This window comes from Muntiacus reevesi, chromosome X, assembly GCF_963930625.1.
Source record: "Muntiacus reevesi chromosome X, mMunRee1.1, whole genome shotgun sequence".
In the NCBI taxonomy this organism is placed as follows: Eukaryota; Metazoa; Chordata; class Mammalia; order Artiodactyla; family Cervidae; genus Muntiacus; species Muntiacus reevesi.
In genome coordinates, this window is record NC_089271.1 from 113,167,870 (window position 1) to 113,173,869 (window position 6,000).

Genomic DNA, 6,000 nt, shown 5'->3' on the forward strand with positions numbered 1-6,000 from the left:
AATTGATGAAGTTGAAAATAGAAATAAGCAAGTCCAGTAATACAGTTGGGAACTTTAATTTATTTATATATCTTTCATTTTAATTGGAGGCTAATTACTTTACAATATTGTGGTGGTTTTTGCCATATATTCACATGAATCAGCCATGGGTGCACATATGTTCCCCATCCTGACCCTCCCTCCCACCTCCCTCCCAATCCCACCCCTCAGGGTCATCCCAGTGCACCAGCCCTGAGCACCCTGCCTCATGCACTGAACCTGGACTGGCGATCTATTTCACATATGATAATATGCATGTTTCAATGTTATTCTCAAATCATCCCACCCTCGCCTTCTTCCACAGAGTCAAACAGTCTGTTTTTTACATCTGTGTCTCTTTTGTTGTCTCGCATATACGGTCATCATTACCATCTTTCTAAATTCCATATATATGCGTTAATATACTGTATTGGTGTTTTTCTTTCTGACTTACTTCACTTAGTATAATAGGCTCCAATTTCATCTACCTCATTAGAACTGATTCAAATGCATTCTTTTTAATAACTGAGTAATATTCCATTGTGTATATGTACCACAGCTTTCTTATCCACTCATCTGCTGATGGACATCTAGGTTGTTTCCATGTCCTGGATATTGTAAACAGTGTTGCGATGAGCATTGGGGTACACGTGTCTCTTTCAATTCTGGTTTCCTTGGTGTGTATGCCCAGCAGTGGGATTGCTGGGTCATATGGCAGCTCTGTTTCCAGTTTTTCAAGGAATCTCCACACTGTTCTCCATTGTGACTTTAATGGTTTGCATTCCCACCAACAGTGTAAGAGGGTTCCTTTTTCTCCACACCCTCTCCAGCATTTATTGTTTATAGACTTTTGGATAGCAGCCATTCTGACCGGCATGAGATGACACCTCATTGTGGCTTTGATTTGCATTTCTCTGATAATGAGTGAGTTGAGCATCTTTTCATATGTTTGTTAGCCATCTGTTTGTCTTCTTTTGAGAAATGTCTGTTTAGTTCTTTGGCCCATTCTTTGATTGGGTCATTTATTTTTCTGGAATTGAGCCGCAGGAGTTGCTTGTATATTTGGGGGGTTAATTCTTTGTCAGTTGCTTCATTTGCTATCATTTTCTCCCATTTTGAAGGCTGTCATTTCACCTTGCTTATAGTCACCTTTGTTGTGAAAAAGCTTTTAAGTTTAATTAGGTTCCATTTGTTTATTTTTGCTTTTATTTCCAATACTCTGGGAGGTGGGTCATAGAGAATCCTTCCATGACTTATGTCAGAAAGTGTTTTGCCCATGTTTTCCTCTAGTTTTATAGTTTCTAATCTTACATTTAGATCTTTAATCCATTTTGAGTTTATTTTTGTGTATGGTGTTAGAAAGTGTTCTGGTTTCATTCTTTTACAAGTTGTTGACCAGTTTTCCCAGCACCACTTGTTAAAGAGATTGTCTTTTCTCCATTGTATATTCTTGCCTCCTTTGTCAATGATAAGGTGTCCGTAGGTGCATGAATTTGTCTCTGGGGTTTCTATTTTGTTCCATTAATCTATGTTTCTGTCTTTGTGCCAGTACCATGCTGTCTTGATGACTGTGGCTTTGTAGTAGAGCCTGAAGTCAGGCAGGTTGATTCCTCCAGTTCCATTCCTCTTTCTCAAGATTGCTTTGGCTATTGGAGTTTTTGGGTTGTTTTTTGTTTTTGTAATTCCATACAAATTGTGAAATTATTTGTTCTAAATCTCTGAAAAATTCCATTGGTAGCTTGATAGGGATTGCATTGAATTTATAGATTGCTTTGGGTAGTATGTTCATTTTTCACTGTATTGATTCTTCTGATCCATGAACATGGTATATTTCTCCATCTATTTGTGTCATCTTTGATTTCTTTCATCAGTGTTCTATAGTTTTCTATATATAGGTCTTTTGTTTCTTTAGGTAGATTTATTCCTAAGTATTTCATTCTTTTCTTTGCAATGGTTAATGGAATTGCTTCCTTAATTTCTCTTTCTGTTTTCTCATTATTAGTGTATAGGAATGCAAGGGATTTCTGTGTGTTAATTTTATATCCTGCAACATTACTGTATTCATTGATTAGCTCTAGTAATTTTCTGGTGGAGTCTTTAGGGTTTTCTATGTAGAGAATCATGCCATCTGAAACAGTGAGAGTTTTACTTCTTCTTTTCCTATCTGGATTCCTTTTATTTCTTTTTCTGCTCTGATTGCTGTGGCCAAAACTTCCAAAACTATGTTGAGTTGCAATGGTGAGAGTGGGCATCCTTCTCTTGTTCCTGACTTCAGGGGAAATGCTTTCAATTTTTCACTATTAAGTATAATGTTTGCTGTGGGTTTATCATATATGGCTTTTATTATGCTGAGGTATGTTCCTTCTATGCCTGCTTTCTGGAGGGTTTTTATCATAAATGGATGCTAAATTTCGTCAAAGGCTTTCTCTGTATCTATTGAGATAATCATGTGGTTTTTATTTTTTAATTTGTTAATGTGGAGTACCTCATTGATTAATTTGTGAATATTAAAGAATCTTTGCATCCCTGGAATAAAGCCCACTTGGTAATGATATCTTTTAAATATGTTCTTGGATTCTGTTTGCTAGAATTTTGTTGAGGATTTTTGCATCTATGTTGATCAGTGATATTGGCCTGTAGTTTTCTTTTTTTGTGGCATCTTTGTCAGGTTTTGGTATTAGGGTGATGGTGGCCTCATAGAATGAGTTTGGAAGTTTACCTTCTTCTGCAATTTTCTGGAATAGTTTGAGTAAGATAGGTGTTAGCTCTTCTCTAAATTTTTGTTAGAATTCAACTGTGAATCCATCTGGTCCTGGGCTTTTGTTTGTTGAAAGATTTCTGATTATGGTTTCGATTTCTCTGCTTGTGATGGGTCTGTTAAGATTTTCTATTTCTTCCTGGTTCCATTTTGGAAAGTTATAGTTTTCTAAGAATTTGTCCATTTCTTCTAAGTTGTTCATTTTATTGGCATATAGTTGCTGATAGTAGTCTCTTATGATCCTTTGTATTTCTACGTTGTCTGTTGTGATTTCTCCATTTTCATTTCTAATTTTGTTGATTTGATTTTTCTCCCTTTGTTTCTTGATGGTTCTGGCTAATGGTTTGTCTGTTTTATTTATCTTCTCAAAGAACCAGGTTTTAGGTTTGTTGATTTTTGCTATGGTCTCTTTTGTTTCTTTTGCATTTATTTCTGCCCTAATTTTTAAGATTACTTTCCTTCTACAAACCCTGAGGTTCTTCATTTTTTCCTTTTCTAGTTGCTTTAGGTGTAGAGTTAGGTTACTTATTTGATTTCTCTCCTGTTTCCTGAGGTAGGCTTGTATTGCTATGAACCTTCCCCTTAGCATTGCTTTTACCGAGTCCCATAGGTTTTGGGTTGTTGTGTTTTCATTTTCACTCGTTTCTGTGCATATTTTTATTTCTTTTTTATTTCTTCTGTGATTTGTTGGTTACTTGGAAGTGTGTTGTTTGGCCTCCATATGTTTGTATTTTTCATAGTTTTTTCCCTGCAGTTGACATCTAATCTTACTGCATTGTGATCAGAAAAGATGCTCGAGATGATTTAAATTTTTTTGAATTTACCAAGGCTAGACTTATGGCCGAGGATGTGATCTATCCTGGAGAAGGTTCCGTGTGCACTTGAGAAAAAGGTGAAATTCATTGTTTTAGGGTGAAATGTCCTATAGATGTCAATTAGGTCTAACTAGCTCATTGTATCATTTAAAGTTTCTGTTTCCTTGCTAATTTTCTGCTTAGTTGATCGTCCATAGGTGTGAGTGGGGTATTAAAGTCTCCCACTATTACTGTGTTACTGTTAATTTCCCCTTTCATATTTGTTAGCATTTGTGTTACATATTGCTGTTCTCCTATGTTGGGTGTATATATATATATATATATATATATACATATATAAAATTGCTATATCCTCTTCTTTGACTGATCCTTTGATCATTATGTAGTGTCCTTCTTTGTCTCTTTTAATGGCCTTTATTTCAAAGCCTATTTTATCTGACATGAGTATTGCTACTCCTGCTTTCTTTTGGTCTCCATTGGTGTGAAATACCTTTTTCCAGCTCTTCACTTTCAGTCTGTGTCCCTAGGTTTGAGGTGGGTCTCTTGTAGACAGCATATATAGGGGTCTTGTTTTTGTATCCATTCAGCCAGTCTTTGTCTTTTGGTTGGGGCATTCAACCCATTTACATTTAAGGTAATTATTGATAAGTATGGTCCTGTTGCCATTTACTTTGTTGTTTTGGGTTCGTGTTTATACACCTTTTCTGTGTTTCCTGTCTAGAGAAAATCCTTTAGCATTTGTTGGAGAGCTGGTTTGGTGGTGCTGAATTCTCTCAGCTTTTGCTTGTCTGTAAAGCTTTTGATTTCTCCTTCATATATGAATAAAATCCTTGCTGGGTACAGTAATCTGGGTTGTAGGTTTTTCTCTTTCATCACTTTAAGTATATCCTGCCATTCCCTTCTGGCTTGAAGAGTTTCTATTGAAAGATCAGCTGTTATCCTTATGGGAATCCCCTTGTGGGTTATTTGTTGTTTTTCTCTTGCTGCTTTTAATATTTGTTCTTTGTGTTTGATCTTCATTAATTTGATTAATATGTGTCTTGGGGTGTTTTGCCTTGGGTTTATCCTGTTTGGGACTCTCTGGATTTCTTGGACTTCGGTGGCTATTTCCTTCCCCATTTTAGGAAAGTTTTCAACTATTATCTCCTGAAGTATTTTCTCATGGCCTTTCTTTTTGTCTTCTTCTTCTGGGACTCCTATGATTCGAATGTTGGGGCGTTTAACATTGTCCCAGAAGTCTCTGAGGTTGTCCTCATTTCTTTTCATTCTTTTTTCTTTTTTCCTCTCTGCTTCATTTATTTCTACCATTCCATCTTCCATCTCACTTATCCTATCTTCTGCGTATATTATTCTACTGTTGTTTCCCTCCAGAGTGCTTTTGATCTCAGCTATTGCATTATTCCACAGTTTATTGTGATCCACACAGTCGAAGGCTTTGGAGTAGTCAATAAAGCAGAAGTAGATGTTTTTCTGGAGCTCTCTTGCTTTTTCGATGATCCAGCAGATATTGGCAATTTGATCTCTGGTTCCTCAGCCTTTTCTAAAACCACCTTGAACATCTGGAAGTTCTCGGTTCACATATTGCTGAGGCCTGGCTTGGAGAATTTTGAGCATTACTTTACTAGCGTGTGAGATGAGTGCAATTGTGTGGTAGTTTGAGCATTCTTTGGGATTGCCTTTCTTAGGGATTGGAATGAAAACTGACCTTTTGCAGTCCTGTGACCACTGCTGAGTTTTCCAAATTTGCTGGCATATTGAGTGCAGCACTTGCACAGCATCATCTTTCAGGATTTGAAATAGCTCAACTGGAATTCCATCACATCCACTAGCTTTATTTGTAGTGATGCTTTCTAAGGCCCACTTGACTTCACATTCCAGGATGTTTGGCTCTAGGTGAGTGTTCACACCATCCTGACTATCTGGGTCATGAAGATCTTTTCTGTACAGTTCTTCTGTGTATTCTTGCCACCTCTTCTTAATATCTTCTGCTTCTGTTAGGTCCATACCATTTCTGTCCTTTATTGAGCCTATTTTTGCCTGAAATGTTCCCTTGGTATCTCTAATTTTCTTGAAGAGATCTCTAGTCTTTCCCATTCTGTTGTTTCCCTCTATTTCTTTGCATTGATCGCTGAGGAAGGCTTTCTTATCTCTCCTGGCTATTGCTTGGAACTCTGCATTCAAATGGGAATAACTTTCTTTTTCTCCTTTGCTTCTCTTCATTTCAAAGCTATTTGTAAGGCCTTCCCAAACAACCATTTTGCCTTTTTCATTTCTTTTCCATGGGGATGGTCTTGATCCCTATCTCCTGTACAGTGTCACGAACCTCCATCCATAGTTCATCAGGCACTCTATCAGATCTAGTCCCTTAAATCTATTTCTCACTTCCACTGTATAGTCATAGGGATTTGA